Source organism: Procambarus clarkii, chromosome 40, assembly GCF_040958095.1.
Source record: "Procambarus clarkii isolate CNS0578487 chromosome 40, FALCON_Pclarkii_2.0, whole genome shotgun sequence".
Taxonomy (NCBI): Eukaryota; Metazoa; Arthropoda; class Malacostraca; order Decapoda; family Cambaridae; genus Procambarus; species Procambarus clarkii.
This window is the reverse complement of record NC_091189.1, coordinates 8,718,502-8,743,120: the sequence shown is the minus strand read 5'-3', so window position 1 is coordinate 8,743,120 and position 24,619 is coordinate 8,718,502.

Below are 24,619 nucleotides of genomic sequence, written 5' to 3'. Positions count from 1 at the left end.
AGAGCTCAACCCCCGCAAACACAACTAGATGAGTACAACTAGGTGAGTACACACACACACACACACACACACACACACACACACACACACACACACACACACACACACACACACACACACACACACCAGGTGCAATAGACAGCTGGCGCGGCTCTAGCCTCTAGCTCTCGTTTCTAATATACGCGCCTCTATAAACCTAGAAACTGTTCAACATGATTTATTAGTAATAAGAAAACGAATCAGAACTTTTGTGTTCTATTTGTTTATTATGTAACAGTTGATCACGATGTTATGTGTGTATGTGTGTTTACCTATTTGGAGTTACCTATTTGTGCCAGCAGGATCGAGCTTTCAGCTCTTAAGCCCGGCCTTTCCATCCGCCAGTTGTCTACTGTACATAATAACTCCGAACACATTTTCTTTATCATAACTACTAAGCCACACAACTGCAGGGTCTACTGACGATCGCCAGGATTACTGCTCTCGACACTCTTCCACGGGTGACAAAGGTCTTATTGTACCAGATGAACAAATCCACAAGGGCTGTGACGAGGATTCGAACCTGCGTCCGGGAGCATCCCAGACAACTCTCAACGTGTGTGTGTAGAGAAAGATTCTAATAAACTGAAAGGTATTTGATAAATACCCAGCATTGTAGCCTCACTAACCTCGAGACGGTAACGCTACAGATAGCTATATATATAATACACTTTATGCTAAAGATAATACGTTGAGAACCTATGGGAGGGTACAGTTGACTAAGGCACATCTCGGAACATCCCGTGCGTAGGTTCGAACCCTCATCACGGCCCTTGTGGATTTGTGCTATGGGAGGGATCAGAGCTTCATCGTGAAGTCGAGTTTTTTTTTTATCTGAACGTTGGTGTGTTGAATAATTGGATATCTGTGATGGTGAAAGGGTCTGTCAGGACCATGACAGGATATCCGGATAACAGAGGATAACACCCGTCAACGCGGAACGTGCCAAGTGCCATAGATATAGATTTTGTTCATTATTTTATTAATTTGCGCGCCTGACCACTCCTGGCTCAGTCTGATTGGTTGGTTGTTGTTTGATCATTAAAATGTTACTCTTGCATTGTCACATTGGTTTACAGTGATAACACATTGGTTATGTACATAGGACCTACATGGGCCTATGTAGATAACTTATTTCTGACGACAGTGTATATAGTGAGCATGGTTATAGTGAAGGTTGTGTAGGGAAGATAGAAAGATAGAAAGAAACAATGGGTATAAATTGGATAAGTTTAGATTTAGGAAAGACTTGGGGTAAATGCTGGTTCGGTAACAGGGTTGTTGATTTGTCGAACCAATTACTGCGTAACGTGGTGGAGGTGGGGTCCCTCGATTGTTTCAAGCGTGGGTTGGACATGTATATGAGTGGGATTGTGTGGTTATACATAGGAGCTGCCTCGTATGGGCCAATAGGCCTTCTGCAGTTACCTTGTTCTTATGTAAGATCCTGTGAAGTGTAGGCATGGTTTAATAGGTTGCGCCATGGGGGGAGGAGGGGGGCGGTGCCCAAACCCCTCTATTAAAGATGGGGAAGGCAATGTGGCGAACGTTGTCCACCCATGCCCTCCAGTCACCTTGCAAAGGTTAGTGAGGCTAGCCCCGAGCGTCTGGCTTCCAACTTAGAACAAGACAGCCATTCTATTTTATAGATGTACACTTATATGTTCCAAGGTTGCTCTAGTATTTATGTTGCGTACATGTAATGTATTTGTGATTTTTTCAAACTTCGAGAATAACTTTGAGAGATACCTAGTAGAGGTTTTCTCTGGGAACCTGTCGGTAAGTAAAAAGCTACATGTTCCAGTAACGGTCTTCTCAGGGAAGTGGCGTGAAAGACAGGGGTAGAGAAGCAACTTTCAGGTGACGGTTTTCACTTGAGCGACAGCAGAAACGTGGCAGCTGCGCTGCAATAGTTTCCCAGATCGGTGGTGGGAAGAGTCGTTACGTCCAGTAACCGTTTTCTTTGAACGGTGGCGGGAAAGTTTGTAGGGCCCAGTTACCATTGTCTTCGAGCATTAGTGGTACTGATGTGGCATCAGTACCACTAATGCTCGAAGAACATGGTAACTGGGCCCTACAAACTTTCCCGCCACCGTTCAAAGAAAACGGTTACTGGACGTAACGGTCACGGAAGATGGAAGATTTCCATAACCGTTTTTTATACCTAATGGTAGGAGGAGGATTGACACGTTCCATAACCATTTTCTTTGAGCGTTGGTAAGAGAATGGAAAAGGTTTGGTATTGGTTTAGTGGTGTGCTTAAGGCCTGTCAACCACGGGATTGTTATTAAGGCCGCTGTAATAGCTTACTGACAAACTAGAAAGTATACTTCGGGTCTGAACAAAGTCCAGGATTAAAGTGAACTCTGTGTGACACAGAATAGTGAACACAGAGAAACGGGGATACACCACCTGTTGTATATATCCCTGTGTGGTTCAGTAAGAGTTTTACTGGTTTGGTGGCAGGAGGATGGTAAAGATTGCTCTCTGGTATTTTGGAACAATGACATGAAGGAATCATAATAAAAATTTGTTGCAGATAATACAAGAAATCTGCCAAAGGCAGGATAGGTTGGATGGTGCGAGTAGCCGTGCCTCATCAGAAGGAGATTGTGCAAGAGTGATAACCGGCTTAGTGTAGTGGTCTACGCAATCGACTCACAACCAAATGGTTCCGGATTCAATTCTCTGATATGAAACGTTTGAACACGTTCCCCCCGCGTCTGTTCATGTAACAGTAAATCAATACTTGGGAGTTTGTCTCTGTTATGGGTTGCGTTTTGGGTACGCGAGTCGTTAACCTGAGAGGGAAAGCGTGACATGGTTGTCCAGTGTCGGAGAAAAGATGCATAAAGACAGATGCGGTATTACAAGAGCGTGAAGGGCCGAGGGAACTCCTCCCCAACTCTCCTTGATGCGTCATATTTGTGTCCACACACAGGGAGTACCTGGGCCAGCAGCCCAGTCTGGCTCTCACAACTGACGGTCAACAGACACACTAAGATTGTTCCAGCCTCCAGGGCGGGGGTCACGGGGGGCAACTTTCCCCGTATGGGATAAAAAAATAAACTTTGGGAGTAACGAAGACGAAAAAAATAGTAAGAATGGATATCAAATTGTTCATACTATTATATATTTAACTAGTTGTGAAAATTCAAGAAAATAACAAATATTTTTCTTTTCTATTCAAAACTATTGAATCTACAGCAAAAATCTTGTGTAAGATTTCCATTGATACTTCATATATGAAGCACAAAAAATGTGAATCCATGATTCTTGTGACTGGAGCAGGTGCCTTGCTTAAATCGTAAGATCAGACTTCATTATGGCAACACACTCCACACCTGTTATGGCTAATGTCAGTTATACTGTCTACGGGAGTGTGGCATTTGACAGACTTTGTCAAATTCCATTTTTTTTTTCAAATTGCATTGCATGTTGATAAAGAGTTGAGGATTTACAACTATTGTCTCCTAAGGATATCGGCTCAAAGTAAAAAAAAAAAAAGATTTTGCGTACATTTTCCAGTTTTTAATATTTTTTTCCTTTCGAATGTCCTGAAACAGGAAAAGGAAATACCTGACAGAGTTTCTCAGACATGCGTTCACAAAATTAGGTCAAATGAAGCCACAATGTGTCATCTTTCTGAGAGTCCTGACTGCAGTGCTTAACTGCAGACATACTGTGGGGATTTGGAAAAAACTATTAACATGCAAAGATTGGAAAGCAGCTTGAGAGGCACATTTTATCACCATCAAGATCTAGGTGTAAAGTGGCCTGGTTGATAGCCCGAAGCAAGAAGCCACATACTATTAGTAAAGTAGTGAAGTAGTAGTTAGCACGGTCAAACGTGCAGCTGTAAAATCGGCAGAAATCATGCGGGCAGAAGGAAGCTATGCGACTACGTTCAGCGCCTTTGTCTGCAAGTGTTGTGAAAGAGAGAATTTCTATCAGCAGAAAATGTTAGGGAACAAGTGATTTCTTTATCGAAAGAGAGCAAACATTTTGTTATTCAACTTCAGGAAGCTTACTGATGTCTGTAGCAATTGGCTGCTGCTAGTGTATGTTCGATACAGAGGTTCTGATGCGGTTGAAGTTGAATTTTTTTTTTGTTCTCTTGTGCTGAGAGCTCGTAGAATTGATGCCTTCAACAAGGTTGATGTACACTAAAACGTTTGATGTATGGTGAAACATAAAATATTAAAAGCATCATGTATTGATATAAAGTGGGAAGACTGTATTGGTGTGTTGATGGAGCTCCAGCCATGTTGAGTCATGTTTGTGACTTTTCGGCTCTGGCCAAAAAGGCAAATCCAGACACAGAAGTTACCCACGGAATGTCTCATCGCCAGACATTGCTTATGAAGCAGTTGGAACCTGAACTGGAAGCTGTCATGAAATACTATCAATGCTGTCCAAGGGCATGCGCCGAAAACGCGGCTATTTCTTAGTCTGCATAAGGGTGGGGAGGCTGATTATTCAGGCCTAGCTTTTTCGAGTGTGAGCTGAAATGAACTACAAATCTTTCTGGTGGATCAAAACATGCTCTTGCAGATAAGCTGAGAACCTCCACTTGGCTAACACATCTCGCATATATAGCTGACATCTGTAGGCATGTGGAATCATTGAACAAAAAATTGCATGGGAGAAACAGCGGTGTCAGATGATTTCAGCATTTGAATTAAAGCTTCTGTGCTCGAACCAGTAAGTGAAACAAAACACGATACCCACCTTTCCAAATCTAGTAAAAGTTTTTGGATGATTGTTAAGTTCTCAGTCTTTGTGACACCAAGGAATCAGTTACAAGGCGTCTGACAAACTCCAAAAAGCGGTTCTTTGATTACTTTCCAGAGCTTGTCACATACCGTCAGTTGGGTTGTAAATCCATTCAACTGTCAACTTGCTGATGTGCTGGAAGAGCCTGTAGGACTGACAGAGGGACTTCGTCAACTTTCTCCAACTGTGAAACGTGCATGGACTTTCAGAACAAGACAGATCTCTAATCTTATTGAATGTCAAAACTACAAAGACTATTAAAATTGCAGCATGTGGAAGCGATAACAATTCCGCTGCCTTTTGCAACAACCTACCTTTGTGAACCAGAATTTTCTACGCGTATGAACTTGAAAACAACGCACAGAAATCGGTTGGGACCTTGAAGACATCGTCCAAGTTGCTCCGACAACAGAAAGGCCAAGATATCCATGGTATTTTATCAAAACTGAAACAGCACCATTTTTTTCAGAACCTGAAGTGGAGATATTTTTATTGAAATGCTTCAGTTTTCTATCTTTATTATTAATTGTGTATGTGTCTGTTATTGATATTACCGTATGTGTGGGTTTTTAAGTTTTGTATTAATTATTGACGTTGAGAGAAGTTTATTAAGAACAATTAACATTAGCTTGTGCTTACCTTGATTGATCTTCAGTTTTATTCATTTTGTTTAGGAGGAGAGAAGAGATTGAAATATCTAACGCCTGTTAAGTACCGGATTACAATGCCCAACTCTCTATAGATATTGATCCCTCTTAAGTTTCGGCTACATAAATACTTTATAAGTCGCTAGGTAAATTGTTTAGCAGTAAGTCGGGGAATAATTTAGACTGAAGGTCTGGGCGCCAGGTAGGTACAGAACAAGAGGCAGCAAGGTAATAATGGGCAAGTCCTGGTCCATAACAATAATGGGCAAGTCCTGGTCCATAACAATAATGGGCAAGTCCTGGTCCATAACGTACTGTATAAAAAACTAAGCCAGTATCAAACAGAAATTAAATTTGTTCTACAGAGGTTCTTTTGGCAACATAATTACCCGATTGATGTGTGGAGATAAAGTTCTAAAGAATGATCCTTTGGTGACTTTATCGTAATCGATATAATATACCTCGTATAGATCTAGTTTGGTGTTGGAAGATTCAGTTGGGAATATAGTCCAGTACCGTTTTCTTTGAGTAGTGGTGAAGGGATGCAGGTGTTCGGACACCGTTTTCCTTGAGCGGCTTCAGGAAATATGCAGCGAGAGACATGCAAATGCCACTGTAACTTTCTCGTTGAGCGCCACCAGGAGAAAAAGGTGTCGGTAACTGGTTTTCTCGCAGCTGCGGTGAGCAAAATGGAGGGACAGATGCCCGGGCGCAGGCGCTGGTGTGGGTTTGCTGGTGAGCGTTGGCTGGTGGTGATGCCTGGTCGCTTTCCCCTCGCTCGGTGGAGAGGGCGGCGATGAGCGTGCTCATGCATTTTATGGCCGGAACGCCAGGGTGCAATTGCATGATGCACGAGGGCCCTCAAGACCGCGGCCGTCCTGTCTAGGGTGAAATATGTGGAGATGATGCCCGCTATTGCGCTACCAGGGCCCTTATAAATGGACGCCAGGTGAGATTTATGGCTCGCGTGAGGACGCGCGAGGAGCAGCTCGCGGGTGGAGGAACTTTCATTGTATTTTCTTGCTTTTTTGTTTGAGTTGGATCACGAAGACGTCTGATGAACGCTGTAAACGACGTCTGGGTTTTTCATAGGCCAGATGGTAATATAAGAATGTCATAACCTCGCTGCAGGCGTTTTTCATAGTAATAAAGGTCACTGTGAGCTTCTCCATTGGCGAACATGTCTTCTCAATTTTGGCCAAGGCGGATTTTTATTTTTTTGCGGGGGGCTGGGGGGGGGGGGATGGTGGGGTGGATCACAAAAACGTTTAGATGGCGTTGAAAAATCTTATCGGATCTTAATACACACTTCTCCTCCTCCCCCCCACCAGCACCCTAGGGTCACACCTGCTTGTGTAGACACCTGCTAGTGGAGGCACCTGCTTGTGTAGACACCTGCTTGTGTAGACACTTGCTAGTGTAGACACCTGCTAGTATAGACACCTGCTTGTGTAGACACTTGCTAGTGTAGACATCTGCTTGTGTAGACACCTGCTTGTGTAGACACCTGCTTGTGTAAACACCTGCTTGTGTAGACAACTGTTTGTGTAGACACCTGCTAGTGTAGACACCTGCTAGTATAGTCACCTGCTTGTGTAGGCACCTTCTAGTGTAAGCACCTGCTTGTGTAGACACCTGCTAGTGTAGACACCTGCTAGTGTAGACACCTGCTAGTGTAGACACCTGCTAGTGTAGACACCTGCTAGTGTAGACACCTGCTAGTGTAGACACCTGCTAGTGTAGACACCTGCTAGTGTAGACACCTGCTAGTGTAGACACCTGCTAGTGTAGACACCTGGTAGTGTAGACACCTGCAAGTGTAGACACCTGCTAGTGTAGACACCTGCTAGTGTAGACACCTGCTTGTGTAAACACCTGCTTGTGTAGACAACTGTTTATGTAGACACCTGCTAGTATAGTCACCTGCTTGTGTAGTCACCTGCTTGTGTTGACACCTGCTTGTGCTGAAGTAGTTGTTTTTTTGTGAGGGATGAGCTGTTGATAATGGAACGGGAGGAAGGGGGAAGTGTAACGATGGTGGGGGTGATAATAGTTGAGAGAACTGGGCTTTGTGTGGCGGTGGAGAAGATGCAAGTGTAGTTAGTAGTGTAGAGGGCGCTTGTGTAGTCAAAAAATGGGTGGTGGCGGTGGTGGAAAACCAATGGAGATGTGGGAACGGATGGAGGGTGGAAGACTGATGGTTGAGATATTGTTGGGATGGTGGGAACGGTCGTTGGGATGGGGTGGGGGTGGTGGGGGTCAGGGGGTTGGGATAGAGGTGGAGGTTGCAACATCATACGGTCACACGTGTAACTGTGAGCAAACTCGTGCATCGTCAACCTGCGAGCACATCCACGTCAACCCAACACGTATGTAAACATTATTTACTTTTTATGCTTCAAGTGCGTCGTTTGCCAGCGAGAGATTGTCGCTGTTGTGTTATTTACACGATATATTTGTTCGCTTTTGTATGCAGGTTGAAAATTGTATTTTGCAGTAAATTCTCTGAAAACATGAAATGCTTTCAGTGGCTGAAGATCTTTTGTAAGGTAAACGTGAGTTTGAAAATAGATATTGGTGGTAAGTGGGGGTTTAAATGACGGTGAGAGAGACGTAGGTAGGTAGGTAGGTAGGTAGGTAGGTAGGTAGGTAGGTAGGTAGGTAGGTAGGTAGGTAGGTAGGTAGGTAGGTAGGTAGGTATGGTTTGGAGGGAGGGAGGGGAAATATAGATGGAGATGGTAGAAATGTTGGTGGAGGTGATTAAGGGAGAGAAATGCTGGGAAAGTTTAAACTAGGAATGTTTAATGAAAATAAATTTCAACTCTTGCGCTATGGAAAAAAACGAAAATATAAAGGCTGAAACCATATATAAAACGGAATCAAATCACACTATAGAACGAAAAATAATATAGAATCTAGGAGTATTAAAGAATCTAGGAGTCAAGACGGATAACTTTACCTTGAAAGAACACAATAAAGTAGCTATCACGACTGCAAGAAAAATGTCAGGTTGGCCAAGAAGGGCCTTCCAAACACGGAATGTCATACCAATGATGATACCTATCAAGACACTATACTGCTCTCGAGAGTGGAATATTGTTTGACACTAACAGCCCCATTCAGAGTCTAAGAAATTGCTGACCTAGAGAGCTTGCATCCTTTACCGCTAGAATCCATGGTATAAGTCATGTCAATTATTGTATCGATGAAACATTCTAAATCTGTATTATCTCGAGCGCAGGCGAGAGGGATACGCTCTCATTATGTTCAAGAGAGAATATAAACATCTCCAGTGAATTCCAGATCAACCAGGCTGTGATTCATACGTCAGGCTGCGAGCAGCCGTGTCTGAAAGCCTTTTTGACCAGACCATCAACCGGAAGGCCTGGTCGGAGACCGGGCAGCGGCGTCTTTGATCCTCGGAACCTGAACATGGTAGCCACAAAGTAGGTAGTAGGGGCGGAGGAGGATGGAGGGAAGTGTGTGTGTGTGTGTGTGTACTCACCTATATGTACTCACCTATATGTGCTTGCAGGATCGAGCATTGACTCTTGGATCCCGCCTTTCTAGCTATCGGTTGTTTACAGCAATGACTCCTGTCCCATTTCCCTATCATACCTAGTTTTAAAAGTATGAATAGTATTTGCTTCCACAACCTGTTCCCCAAGTGCATTCCATTTTTCTACTACTCTCACGCTAAAAGAAAACTTCCTAACATCTCTGTGACTCATCTGAGTTTCCAGTTTCCACCCATGTCCCCTCGTTCTGTTATTATTACGTGTGAACATTTCATCTATTTCCACTTTATCAATTCCCCTGAGTATTTTATATGTCCCTATCATATCTCCTCTCTCCCTTCTTTTCTCTAGTGTCGTTAGGTTCAGTTCCTTCAGCCGCTCTTCATATCCCATCCCTCGTAACTCTGGGACAAGCCTCGTCGCAAACCTCTGAACCTTCTCCAGTTTCTTTATGTGTTTCTTCAGGTGGGGGCTCCATGATGGCGCGGCATACTCTAAGACGGGTCTCACGTAGGCAGTGTAAAGTGCCCTAAAAGCTTCCTCATTTAGGTTTCTGAATGAAGTTCTAATTTTCGCCAGTGTAGAGTACGCTGCTGTCGTTATCCTATTTATATGTGCCTCAGGAGTTAGATTAGGTGTCACATCCACTCCCAGGTCTCTTTCTCGAATCGTTACAGGTAGGCTGTTCCCCTTCATTGTGTACTGTCCCTTTGGTCTCCTGTCACCTGATCCCATTTCCATAACTTTACATTTACTGGTGTTAAACTCCAGTAGCCATTTCCCTGACCATCTCTGCAGCCTGTTTAAGTCCTTTTGGAGGATCCTACAATCCTCGTCTGTCACAACTCTTCTCATTAATTTTGCGTCATCTGCAAACATTGACATGTATGATTCCACTCCTGTAAACATATCATTTACGTAAATTAGAAAGAGGATTGGTCCCAGCACCGATCCTTGAGGTACTCCACTTGTTACTGTTCGCCAGTCCGACTTTTCGCCCCTTACCATTACCCTCTGGCTCCTTCCTGTTAGGTAGTTCTTCACCCATACTAGGGCCTTTCCGCTTACTCCTGCCTGCCTCTCAAGTTTGTATAGCAGTCTCATGTGCGGTACCGTATCAAAGGCCTTTTGGCAGTCAAGAAATATGCAGTCTGCCCAGCCTTCTCTGTCCTGCCTTATCCTTGTTACTTTATCATAGAATTCTAAAAGGTTTGTTAGGCATGATTTCCCTGTCCAGAACCCATGTTGGTGCTTGTTTACAAACCCAATGCTCTCCAGGTGTTCAACAAGTCTTAGCCTAATTATTCTTTCAAGTATTTTGCAGGGGATGCTTGTCAGTGATACGGGTCAGTAGTTAAGTGCCTCCTCCCTATCACCTTTTTTGAAAATCGGTACGACATTTGCCTCCTTCCAGCAACTGGGCAATTCTCCCGACATAAGTGACTCATTAAAGATCATTGCCAGAGGCACGCTGAGAGCCTGCGCTGCCTCTTTAAGTATCCACGGTGATACTTTGTCTGGTCCAACAGCTTTATTTGCATCCAGTGTTGTCAACTGTTTCATTACATCCTCTGCTGTCACCTCTATATCTGATAGTCTTTCATCTTGGGTAATCTCTTCTAACAAAGGGAGCTGCTCAGGCTCGGTTGTGAACACTCCATGGAATTTTGCATTCAGTACCTCGCAGATTTCCTTGTCGCTTTCTGTATATGCCCCTTCTGTTTTCCTCAGTCTTGTCACTTGGTCATTTACCGACATCTTCCTTCTTATATGGCTATGTAGTAATTTTGGTTGATTTTTCGCTTTGACTGCAATATCATTCTCATAATTTCTTTCCGACACTCGTCTTATGTTAATGTAATCATTCCTAGCTCTGTTACATCTAATCCTGTTGTCCTCTGTCCTTTGTCTTCTGTACTTCCTCCACTCCCTCCTGCTTCTCACCTTTGCTTCCTGACACTGTCTATTAAACCATGGGTTATTATATTCCCTCCTGCTTTTTTCCTTTATTGTTGGAATAAATCTATCTTCAGCCTCCTTGCATTTCAATATGACTTGGTTCATCATACCTTGCACTGTTTTTCCTCTAAGTTCTTCCTCCCACTGCACTTCTCCCAGGTAGTCCCTTATCCTTCTGTAGTCCCCTTTTCTGTAATCAAATCTCCTTTCCCGGACCTCTTGTCCTTTGGTCACAATTTTAAACTCCATCATGTAGTCAAAGACTAGGACACAATGGTCACTAGCTCCTAGTGGTATTTCATGTTCCAACTGCTCGATGTCTTCTACATTCTGAGTGATAATGAGATCTAATAGGCTGGGCGTATCCCCTCCTCTTTCCCTAGTATCTTCTTCCACATGATGTGTGTTAGGAAATTCCTGTCAATAACGTCTACCAGCTTCGCTCCCCAGGTCTCTTCCCCCTTCTGTGTGTGTGTGTGTGTGTGTGTGTGTGTGTGTGTGTGTGTGTGTGTGTGTGTGTGTGTGTGTGAGAGAGGCAGGGGACGCGTTCACGAGATTGTGAGGTGTGAATGTTGGAGAGTGAGAGAGCGAAGCAACACTTGCTGGCAGCAGACAGTGGGAAGAGAAATGGCAGAGAGGCTGAGTAATGAGAGGCTCCACAGTGTTGGAGAGGAAAGGAATTGGGCCACACTAGAAGGGAGAGAAATAATGTTTGGAGAAGTGGATGGTAATTAAGAGCGAAGGTGAGGGAGATGAGAGTTATTAGAGGACGTTGACAGTTGACGACAGGGGAGAGTTCCTTTATTCATGAAGTGTCTAAAGGAACTAAAGGAGAAAGAGAGAGAGAGAGAGAGAGAGAGAGAGAGAGAGAGAGAGAGAGAGAGAGAGAGAGAGAGAGAGAGAGAGAGAGAGAGAGAGAGAGAGAGATAAATGATATCTCAGGGCGAGACTTTAAAGGACATACTTTAAAAAAAATAAGAAATCGACCATCTTGAGGTTATCTTGAGATGATTTCGGGGCTTTAGTGTCCCCGCGGCCTGGTCCTCGACCAGGCCTCCACCCCCAGGAAGCAGCCCGTGACAGCTTACTAACTCCCAGGTACCTATTTACTGCTAGGTAACAGGGGCATTCAGGGTGAAAGAAACTTTGCCCATTAGTTTCTGCCTCGTGCGGGAATCGAACCCGCGCCACAGAATTACGAATCCTGCGCGCTATCCACCAGGCTACGAGGACCATTGACATTAGAGTGACAATGATGAATAAGGCGAGTGAGGTGTGGGTTAAGAGTAGTTACTTTATTGAAGAGGACTCTGGTTTAAGAGCTTGGAGTAATGATAACAGACTTGCCATATATCAGTTGGAGAATATTGAAATTGCGAAATCTTAATCAAATTTGTCACGATTAGTAAGGATCGTAAACCCCCCCTCAAAAAAAAAAATCAATGTATAAATGTTAGTAAGTGTTAGTAAAAAAAGATATCAAATAATATTCTTCAGCTTTATCATATTTTTGTAAGGCCTCATTTAGATTATGCAGTTAAGCTTTGATCTCCGTACTGTTCAATACAAACAAACTCACCTGAACTCATACACAGAAGGATGACGAAGTTAATCCTTCGTGTTGTGTTGATGAATTTAATACCCTATTAAATACCACCTCACCCCATCCACCTCACTCAAATGTAGATATAAACAAATCGGAGATGTGTAAGTTCTATTCAGTTGTGTATGTGTAAACTAAAGTCTTTGAAAATGTAATAAGTTTTACGAAACGCGCTCAAGTGTCGCGTCAGACTAGAAATAAAAATGAATTTTGGAGAATTGATTTTTGAATTACCACCAACAGTGAAAAGAAATGTACGAAAGATTGAGAAAATTCGTGTTAGAATTATTAATCTTACTTTTTCAGTCATATTTAATAATATATATATATATATATATATATATATATATATATATATATATATATATATATATATATATATATATATATATATGTCGTACCTAGTAGCCAGAACGCACTTCTCAGCCTACTATGCAAGGCCCAATTTGCCTAATAAACCAAGTTTTCATGAATTAATTGTTTTTCGACTACCTAACCTACCTAACCTAACCTAACCTAACTTTTTCGGCTGCCTAACCTAACCTAACCTATAAAGATAGGTTAGGTTAGGTTAGGTAGGGTTGGTTAGGTTCGGTCATATATTTACGTTAATTTTAACTAGAATAAAAAAAAATTGACCTCATACACAATGAAATAGGTAGCTTTATCATTTCATAAGAAAAAAAATTGAGAAAATATATTAATTCAGGAAAACTTGGCTTATTAAGCAAATCGGGCCTTGCATAGTAGGCCGAGAAGTGCATTCTGGCTACTAGGTACGACATATATATATATATATATATATATATATATATATATATATATATATATATATATATATATATATATATATGTCGTACCTAATAGCCAGAACGCACTTCTCAGCCTACTATTCAAGGCCCGATTTGCCTAATAAGCCAAGTTTTCATGAATTAATGTTTTTTCGTCTACCTAACCTACCTAACCTAACCTAACCTAGCTTTTTTTGGCTACCTAACCTAACCTTACCTATAAATATAGGTTAGGTTAGGTTAGGTAGGGTTGGTTAGGTTCGGTCATATATCTACGTTAATTTTAACTTCAATAAAAAAAAATTGACTTTATACATAGAGAAAAGGGTTGCTTTATCATTTCATAAGAAAAAAATTATAGTAAATATATTAATTCAGGAAAACTTGGCTTATTAGGCAAATCGGGCCTTGAATAGTAGGCTGAGAAGTGAGTTCTGGCTACTAGGTACGACATATATATATATATATATATATATATATATGTCGTACCTAGTAGCCAGAACGCACTTCTGAGCCTACTATTCAAGGCCCGATTTGCCTAATAAGCCAAGTTTTCATGAATTAATTGTTTTTCGGCTACCTAACCTGCCTAACCTAACCTAACCTAACTTTTTCGGCTACCTAACCTAACCTAACCTATAAAGATAGATTAGGTTAGGTTAGGTAGGGTTGGTTAGGTTCGGTCATATATCTACGTTAATTTTAACTCTAATAAAAAAATATTGACTTCATACATAATGAAATGGGTAGCTTTATCATTTCATAAGAAAAGAAATTGAGAAAATATATTAATTCAGGAAAACTTGGCTTATTAGGCAAATCGGGCCTTCCATAGTAGGCTGAGAAGTGCGTTCTGGCTATTAGGTACGACATATATATATATATATATATATATATATATATATATATATATATATATATATATATATATATATATGTCGTACCTAGTAGCCAGAACTCACTTCTCAGCCTACTATGCAAGGCCCGATTTGCCTAATAAGCCAAGTTTTCATGAATTAATGTTTTTTCGTTTACCTAACCTACCTAACCTAACCTAACCTAGCTTTTTTTGGCTACCTAACCTAACCTTACCTATATATATAGGTTAGGTTAGGTTAGGTAGGGTTGGTTAGGTTCGGTCATATATCTACGTTAATTTTAACTCCAATAAAAAAAAATTGACCTCATACATAGTGAAAAGGGTAGCTTTATCATTTCATAAGAAAAAAATTATAGTAAATATATTAATTCAGGAAAACTTGGCTTATTAGGTAAATCGGGCCTTGAATAGTAGGCTGAGAAGTGAGTTCTGGCTACTAGGTACGACATATATATATATATATATATATATATATATATATATATATATATATATATATATATATATATATATATATATATATATATATATGTCGTACCTAGTAGCCAGAACGCACTTCTCGGCCTACTTTGCAAGGCCAAATTTGCCTAATAAGCCAAGTTTTCCTGAATTAATATATTTTCTCTAATTTTTTTCTTATGAAATGATAAAGCTACCCATTTTATTATGTATGAGGTCATTTTTTTTTTATTGGAGTTAAAATTAACGTAGATATATGGCCGAACCTAACCAACCCTACCTAACCTAACCTAACCTATCTTTATAGGTTATGTTGGGTTAGGTAGCCGAAAAAGGTAGGTTAGGTTAGGTTAGGTAGATTAGGTAGTCGAGAAACAATTAATTCATGAAAACTTGGCTTATTAGGCAAATCGGGCCTTGCATAATAGGCTGAGAAGTGCGTTCTGGCTACTAGGTACGACATATATATATATATATATATATATGTCGTACCTAATAGCCAGAACGCACTTCTCAGCCTACTATGCAAGGCCCGATTTGCCTAATAAGCCAAGTTTTCTTGAATTAATATATTTCTTCTAATTTTTTTCTTATGAAATGATAAAGCTACCCATTTCATTATGTATGAGGTCAATTTTTTGTTATTGGAGTTAAAATTAACGTAGATATATGACCGAACCTAACCAACCCTACCTAACCTAACCTAACCTATCTCTATCGGTTAGGTTAAGTTAGGTAGCAGAAAAAGTTAGGTTAGGTTAGGTTAGGTAGGTTAGGTAGTCGAAAAAACATTAATTCATGAAAACTTGGCTTATTAGGCAAATCGGGCCTTGCATAGTAGGCTGAGAAGTGCGTTCTGGCTACTAGGTACGACATATATATATATATATATATATATATATATATATATATATATATATATATATATACATAGCCGCCATGCATGGGCCTTCTGTAGTTAGATGTATTCTTATGTTCTAGGGATGAAATATAATTGAAAAACAGGCACCGTTGACTAGTTGCTTAAGCATTTCGTTTATAATATAATGGACTGTTCTCTGGACCGACCAGTGAGGGGAGGGGGAGGGGGGGCAGGATATTGTAGAGTGGTGAGGAAGTAGTGGAGAGGAAGAGGTGAGAGGTTAACAGTAGTTCAATAGAACAAACCAAGGGGGGAAGGGGGGTAAGCAGTATTAAACAAACATTAAGGTAATTTAAATCATAGTTTCCTAGTACCGTGACGGGAATGACAGAGGGGGAGGGGAGGGGAGGAGAGGGGAGAAAGGACGGGGTTGAGAGAGGGAAGAGGGGACGGGGTTGAGAGAGGGGGAGGAGAAAGGAGGGAGGAAGTGGTGTGATAATGAAAGGATGATGGAACCCATGATAATGGGAGGAAGTAGAGCGTGAAATGATAACGTAAAGGAAGGGGAGGGGGAACTTTTGAGTGAAGGTGGGAGATGGAATTGAGAAGAGGTAGGAATAGTGTCACGAAGAGCTATGGTGTGTGTAAGGTGTTGAGGGGAGTGAGATGGATGGTCGCGAGGGACACACAAAGCAGGATGGCTGGGAGGGCGTGGACGAGGATGGAAGGGGCATATTAATATTTAGGGGTGCGAGAGAGAGAGAGAGAGAGAGAGAGAGAGAGAGAGAGAGAGAGAGAGGAGGAAATAATCAATGAAGCAGAATCCGAAATCCACTCAATTGGTGCCAGCGTTCCACAGGGTAGTGTACTTGGCCCTCTGCCGTGGAATGTCTGTTTCGATTCTGAAGCTCAAGCCTATGCTGATGACTGCACTCTAACCTTCACATACAGAAAGGAAGAGATGCCAACTGCTGCAAGAATCATCATTCACCAACTTTCAGCGATTTCTACCTGGGGGTAGGAGATGGCAGGTCACATTTGTGGCTGAGAAGACACAAGAGATGATGATAACTAGACTGCATATGGCGAATCGGACAGGCTTGCAAGTGGGCGGCAAAACTCTAGAATTCATAGATGAAATTTACATCTTGGGAATGAAGTTCGATTCTTCGATGGCAATGAAGAGCCACGTGCTTAACCTAGCTCAAAAGACAGCCAGGAAACTTACAGGTCTACGGCGCATCTCACACTTTAATAGCAAGGGTTGCTAAACTTTATATGACGAACAAGTTTGCTCTCATCTAGAGTATGCACCCCTTTCCTGGATCGCCTGCCTTTCCCCCCCCCCATCATTCATCAGACTGTTGGACAAAGTGGAGAGTCGTGCAAGAAGGTTCATCTCTAGTTTTGACCAAGTCTGGTGGGAACGGTCTGTAACACCGTTGTGACGTTGGTGGTCTTACTGTTATGTACAAGGCCAACATCCTTAAAGTTTCGCACCTGGCCCAACTCTGTGGACTACCAGTAGTTCCCACCCGTAGCACTAGGCTACGGGTGGCATTGCCTTCTATAATCTCATGCTGGAAATGCCTTTCTTAAGAACATCACTCCATCAGCGATCATTCTCTCCGAAGCTGACTCGCATCTGGAACTTGTTCATTCAACAGGTTGATATACGAAAGGTCAGGTCAACTGATCACATGAAGGCTCTGGCACACAGTTGGCTACAGGCCCATCCTGTTCCCTATATGATTGTTACCTGATGTTGTTAATGAATGAAGGCTATTCCTTCCGATGCATATAACAGGCTCGTGAAATAAAGGGGCCTCTAGGAGTAGGTTTCAACGGAGCTGAGGTAGGTTAACAGCTCTTGCTTGCAGTTTCACTAGGCACGTCATTTGACAGCCCTTATGGACCATAGTCTTAGTTAAAAAAAGAAGTTTATGCGAGTGAGGGTTTGTGTGTATATGAGGGAGGATGAGGGTGAGGGTGGGTGTAAGGGAGGATTTATGTAAGTAATGAAGGGAGGAAGTGAGGTTGATTGGTGGGTAGAGGGGTAGAGGTGTGGGTAGGGAGGTAGAGGGGTAGAGGTGTGGGTAGAGGGGTAGAGGTGTGGGTAGAGGGGTAGAGGTGTGGGTAAACGGATACGATGCAAGGTTTCCGGTCATAGGGGGTACCAAAGAAATCGCTTCGGCACGTGCTTACCTTAAATGCCACACGTGTACCTGTACATGCTGCGCAAGTGTTTCACTAATACCTTGTTAAACACAAATACTGTAGAAAAGCCGTAGGTTATGATACCAGGTATGTCCCAGAGCAGTGGGGCGTGAAATATGAGGAAAACACTGAAAGAATTAAAGCTGACGTCATTGGAAAGGATAGAGAATAGCGTAAAAGAAAATAGCTTTCAAAATATTGAATTGAATTGACAAGGTCAATAACACGAACCAGGGGACAAGGGGGAAACTAAGTACACGAATGATCCGAAGAAATATTAGGAATAATTTGTCGTAAAAAAAAGAAAAGGCATGAATCAGGGAGGGAAGTAGTGGAGAACGACTCCGTACACAACTTTATATGTAGATTTGATAGAGCTTGAAAGACCTCTGGGACAGCAGCAGTTGTGAGAGATATACGTGTAATTCATAGAATTTTTTTCATCAAGAGGGATGAGATTATTTGCAAGAGATGAGAACATTGAGAGGAAGGGATGTGCTTTGTTGTTCTTCACACTCATACTGCACATGTTATATATAATACATTGTACATAACGGAGAAAGCATTTTTTTGTTTAAATAATTTTAGTTATCCGCTATGAGGGCCAGGTTTCTATATGTTGTAGTGGAGTCTGTTCAATAAAATGTTCCCTCGCAGAGGTCTGTTGATACCTCTGCGTGAAGTACCATCTGTGAAATACCGTTGATACCATCAGATACTGTTGGCAGCTAATTTTCTGTTCACTGTCTGTAAAAATTGACGAAGGGGGGAGACGACGGGAACGAGAGAGGTTCTGGTGAAGCAGACGACACATGCATGTGCAGAACCAGTCGTCGTCTCGGGTATTGCAGTCAAATGGCTCGACATGGTCGTGACATCCAGATAATCACGCGGCTGTTGCGTATGCATTATCTGGGAGAAGCAGGCGGGCAGGGGAGAAAGCGGCAGGAGAGAAAGTGTGCGAGAGACCATGCTTGAAGAGAGAGGTGGCGAGACCTAAAAGAAAGCTTTAGCAAGAAATGCAAACTGGAAGGACTGAGAAAGATGATGGGAAATGTAGGGGGGGTGCCTAACCTGGCCTGTGATATGAGTGTGGATTGTCTATTAACATGTGTGTGTACATTTTTTTTATTAACACATTAGGTACATCTGCATTAGTGCAGCTACCCTAGACTATATGAAGTGGAGTACAGTATGTCAAAAAAGCTAACTAGGTGATGCTAAAAAATCCCCATCACACAGGATGGTTAGTCATACAGAGGCATGTGATAGGCAGTCTGCACTGGCAGACTCCGGAAGCATTTTGAGGATATCATCGTGTGTGTACATCACGCCCTTCCAGTGTCGTTATATCTACGGTGAACATATCTATAATTGCTCGTATAGAATTTCTTGGGCGTCTCTGAGGGAAGTAATATGTCAGACAGTGGACTGTGACTTCTACTGGTGGATTAGAAGGTCTGAACTTAGAGCAGGATATCTGAACATCAGGATGCTTGAGTGGCCAACATGTTTAGCTGAACGTGAGTAACGTGCGACATTGAGTAAGCTGCCTCCGGGAGCTCCAGCAAAGCCTTAGTGTGGTAAGGAACACTTACCGCGCATGTTAACGGCAGCGCGCCCAATGAAAATGTATTGATTAAGGACCCCAAGTAGTTTACAACTGTGCGATTTACAGAACACTTTATCGTCGTCAGTCTTGCAATATGTGACCCAGTTAGCATATATACATACAGTTTACATCACGAAGTGTTCCTGGCTTAATAAGAATATCGCTTTTATGGATTATTTGCTTCCGGCAGCTGTTTGTCTGTCGTGTTGTGAGTGATTGACAGGCGGCATCGGGCGGTGGGAGGATGGGGGGGGGGGGAGGGGAGCCATGCTGGTAATGAATTTAGAATGTCCATCAGCTAGTCCCGTTGCTTCAGGCAGCTATAACCAGATAACCAGTTTACCAGCCAATTACGCCTGTTTCACCGTAAAAAAAAAAAATTCTTTCGAAATACAGGTTGCAATATATCCCAACGACGAGCCACGTTTCAATGACGTACACACGCAGTTGGGTTTTAAGCGGGTCTCGTGTTTACACTCTTTAAAACTTCCTCACTAGACGACCTTCCGTGCTACGTGAGCGCGCTTTCTCTCCAAGCTTTAGTGTAGGGAGTGAAGGAGAGAGGTGCTCGGAGTCCAGCTTGTGTGACGGACGGGGGAGGGGGAAGGTCAACGTCTTGGTCCTGGGGGTCATCCACGGCCCACTGCAAAAAATGATAAATGGCGTGAATAATAATAACAGCGATGAAAACATTGGGCTCAATAGTGGGTATTGTCCGTGGGAAGAGCGGGCGTCTCGGGCCACTTACCTCCTGGAGCGGCCGCGGTGACGGTCTGCATACTGAGTGTTCTGGTAGTGCCCGGCCTCCTGCCTCGCCCGGCCTCCTACCTCGCCCGGCCTCCTGCCTCGCCCGGCCTCCTGCCTCGCCCGGCCTCCTACCTCGCCTGGCCTCCTGCCTCGCCCGGCCTCCTGCCTCGCCCGGCCTCCTGCCTCGCCCGGCCTCCTGCCTCGCCCGGCCTCCTACCTCGCCCGGCCTCCTGCCTCGCCCGGCCTCCTGCCTCGCCCGGCCTCCTGCCTCGCCCGGCCTCCTGACTCTCCTGGCCTCCTGACTCTCCTGGCCTCCTACCTCGCCCGGCCTCCTGCCTCGCCCGGCCTCTTGCCTCGCCCGGCCTCCTGCCTCGCCAGGCCTCCTGCCTCGCCAGGCCTCCTGCCTCGCCAGGCCTCCTGCCTCGCCAGGCCTCCTGCCTCGCCAGGCCTCCTGCCTCGCCCGGCCTCCTGCCTCGCCCGGCCTCCTGCCTCGCCCGGCCTCCTGCCTCGCCCGGCCTCCTGCCTCGCCCCTTGCCTGTCATCGCCTGCCTTTCCTGTCTCGTCCCTTTGTCCTCGCCACCTTCCTGCCTCGCCCTCTTCCTGTAGCATTAGAAAGGTTACAGATACTGAATATGCACCCGGGGGTGATGTATGGAAATGTGAAATGATCAGAGTCGCTGTTTGGTGAAATGTGGAGAGCAAGGTGTTGTTGGGCACGGAAGTGTGATGGCGATGGTGGTAGTGGTGGTGAAGGTTATCGTAGTTTTGGTGGCGCTGTGTTGTGAAAATTGCTTTGTTGGTGATGTTGGAGAGGCCTTGATCGTCCGCTGCCAACAAAAGTCATAAGAGCACTCTTGCGATGGGTCGTTTCCCCCTGGGGGCTGTCCCTCAGGGATATGAGGGACAGCCCTAGGGGGCTGGGGCTCCCTTCCCCAGGGGGCTTTCCCCGTCCCTTTGGGGGCCTTGTTACTAACGTTATCCCAGGTATTCGGGTTGGGGCGAAATTGGCTTCAATAAACGTTTGTCTTATTTTTCCTGTTATGATCTTAGCACCCGGGGATGGGGGTGTGGGGGGGCCACACACGGGGGGCCCTAACCCCCCCTACGGGTTCCCTCCTACACGTGTTGATCTTGAAACAGTAGCTCATTAACTGCTGAATTTTGCTTGACACTTCAGTGTGATACCCACACTGAGGTTGGCTGTAATGTCTGCTGAAATTCTTTCTAGAATTTTTCTGTATTATAAAAATGCGGGGTTTTCGAGGGGGCTAAAAGATAATCCCATCATTACATATAAAATAATACATAGATTACATATAAAATGATACATAACCTCACCCCATGGTTTGAGACTATCCAGCGGTCTGCCCAAAGCCCTACCAACAGAAATTTGGCCAAAAGGAGACGTCAGAAATCTCGCTGAAGGAGGAGTCTCCTCTCTTCTCTTTCTCACTTCCCCTTCCATTCCTCCCTTCTTCCACCTTCCTCCAGGATGATATCAGCGTTTCGGCTTAGGTCGGGGTGATTCCACAGGATCCTCCATGGCTCGGCCGGCCTGGGAATGGGGTCGTAATGAAGGACTTTTGGCCGGACTTTGCCCCGTAATTGGGTCTTGTTGATGTTGCTTTCCTGGGCCCTAGTTGTCATTTGTTTTTCATCCCTGTTATAGTCTTTTATCCGTTGTTTTGTTGTTGTTGACGTTTTGTAATCTTGTTTATTGGCATCGGTTACCTTTTTATTCCTTATTAATTCTTTAGAATAATTTGTTATGTTCTCTTTCTTGTCAGTTTCATGTTTAGGTTTAATAAATTATTTAATCAGCCGTCGGTGGTGATCCTGTACTGTTGATTTACGAGTGTTAGGCACTGTTGCCCTCTAGGATCACAGGACTTACCTCTTGAGGATGGAATACTCTTAGTCTGTCATCTATCCTCTGAACAGAAGAGGGCTTTCATAAGTCACTTTCACTTTTCTTGCGGGACGTGTTGGGCGCTCGCCGCCCTCCTCACCCTTCCTCCCTAAGGTAATGTTTCTCTGTATCATCACCATGTCCTTCTCGTCTCATCATCATTTAAACTCTTAAACTTGAGATCTCTTCCTCATTCTCCTTTGTCTCTTCCCGCCTTTCGTTAGATTTATGGAGCACTGGGACGACTTGAATACTGATACACTCTGTGCTTCCCCTTCCGATGTGTACTCATAATACCCGGTGTAGCACTCCCTGGGTGATGCAGGAGCACTAGAGTGCGCTCACTGCTGGCGAGTGAGCGCAGTGAGCCCTCCCGTCCCTCCGAGACGAGGGGCTCTCTTCTCAGGGAATGTGAGGAAGCTTGTGTTTCGTAGTGACCGGCTCCTGTCTCCTCTTATCTGGAGGAGGGGAAGGGTGGGGGAGAGGGTAGGGTGGAGGAGGGGGGAAGGAGGACGACTGAGAAAGAGTATTTGTATGTATTAAGGAACAACCGACGAAGATAGTGCGAAAAACTGGCTGGAAAGACTATAAAGCCTCTTTATTGAGGCTTTATAGTCTTTGAAAGAGAGAGAGAGAGAGAGAGAGAGAGAGAGAGAGAGAGAGAGAGAGAGAGAGAGAGAGAGAGACTGAGTGACATGGCAAGTGTTGCTGAGACAGCAACACTTGCAAGTTGGCAGGTGATACAAAAAATAGTGAGAAATAAATCCAAAGTTATACTAGACGATTGTGATTTTCTTATCTTCATAAAAGAAGGTTTTTAATCTCTACGGTATATACTAACTTTATCACCTTTCTCTGTGACACTTCAGAGAAATTTATATAAATTTTACGTGCCAAAAACTGACCTGCATTATCTAAAAGGGGCCTAACAAGGGTACGTAAATCATTAACAAAAGAAGACACTAAGTCGGGAAGACTATCGCAAGACACAGCTGAAAAATAACGCTTCCATGTGTCACTTAATATATCACGTATCATGCTCTTCCCCGCCAAACACACACCGAAACTACGACGTTGGTACAACGTTCGAACAAGTTTTAACACCTCCTAACCAGTTATAACAACCAATATAGCAAGTTGTAACAACGTTCTAATACGTCATAAACACGTTAAGCCAAGATGTAACAACTTTATTACAAGTTGTAACAAGCGGAAAATAGAGACAGTTTCGGTTAGTGTTTCCAGGGTCGTGTGTGTCTGACGACACATTTGAAGCTGTGTGAACCTCTGTTATTTTCCTTCAGACTCTAGTAGGGTTACCCCAGTCATAGTGGTGTTCTGCTTCATATTTTGTAGACATTTTTCAGTCCGTTTGTTGAGTTGGTCTAGATTGTTTTGTCCATCCCCCAGTGCTGATCCATCCTCCAGTGCTGATCCATCCCCCAGTGCTGATCCATCCATCCCCCAGTGCTGATCCATCCATCCCCCAGTGCTGATCCATCCATCCCCCAGTGCTGATCCATCCATCCCCCAGTGCTGATCCATCCATCCCCCAGTGCTGATCCATCCATCCCCCAGTGCTGATCCATCCATCCCCCAGTGCTGATCCATCCTCCAGTCCATGCAAACACCGACACAAAAAATGCTATCCCATCAGATAGCACACATGTGTTACAGTCCTGGGCCCCAGCCCCCCCCCCACCTCACTCTTGCACTCTGACCTTGCTCCAGCACACGCACCAGCACACTCACCAGCACACTCACCCACACGCACCAGCACACGCACCAGCACACTCACCAGCACACTCACCCACACGCACCAGCACACGCACCAGCACACTCACCAGCACACTCACCAGCACACTCCCCCACACGCACCAGCACACGCACCAGCACACTCACCAGCACACTCACCAACACACTCACCAACACACTCACCAACACACTCACCAACACACTCACCAGCACACTCACCAGCACACTCACCAGCACACTCACCAGCACACTCACCCGCCCTACACCACTCCCAACAACTCCCAGCCCCATTTTCGGGCCGGTGTATCAGAATTTTGTGTGGCCTAGGCTCAACTTGTTCTCCGTGTGTGCGTGTCACCAGGAGCGTGATAACTCTGTACCTTTACCAACCATGAATCTGTGCGTAATCCAATCTCCCCATTTGTAATTGGGAGCAAGATAATTGGGAGCGGGGTGATTAGCGTTATATATCTGTTACGGCTTTCACCGGCGGAGCGGTCAGCGCCGGGGCCTGACAGAACAATTACCCCGAGGAGATCTGGTGTGCCTATCCTAGCCTAGCCTAGCCTAGCCTAGCCTCGCTCGTCCCCACTCCCCGCTCGCCTGCCTGCTAGCCCAAACGGCTACACAAGATGGGGTATCTTTCAACCTTGGGCTTATCTAGGTTCTTCTTGCAGGATAGTGCGCATATATAAGGACAGGGAAAGGTATATATGCACCTATGTTAAGGTGGTTCTTAGACTGGGTAACATTGCATGCAGCTGCTGCTGATGTCTGTTTGTTGCGGCTTTTGGGAGACGAGTCCGGTGCGATGTGAACCTCATACGGTCTCTCAGTGGAGATTT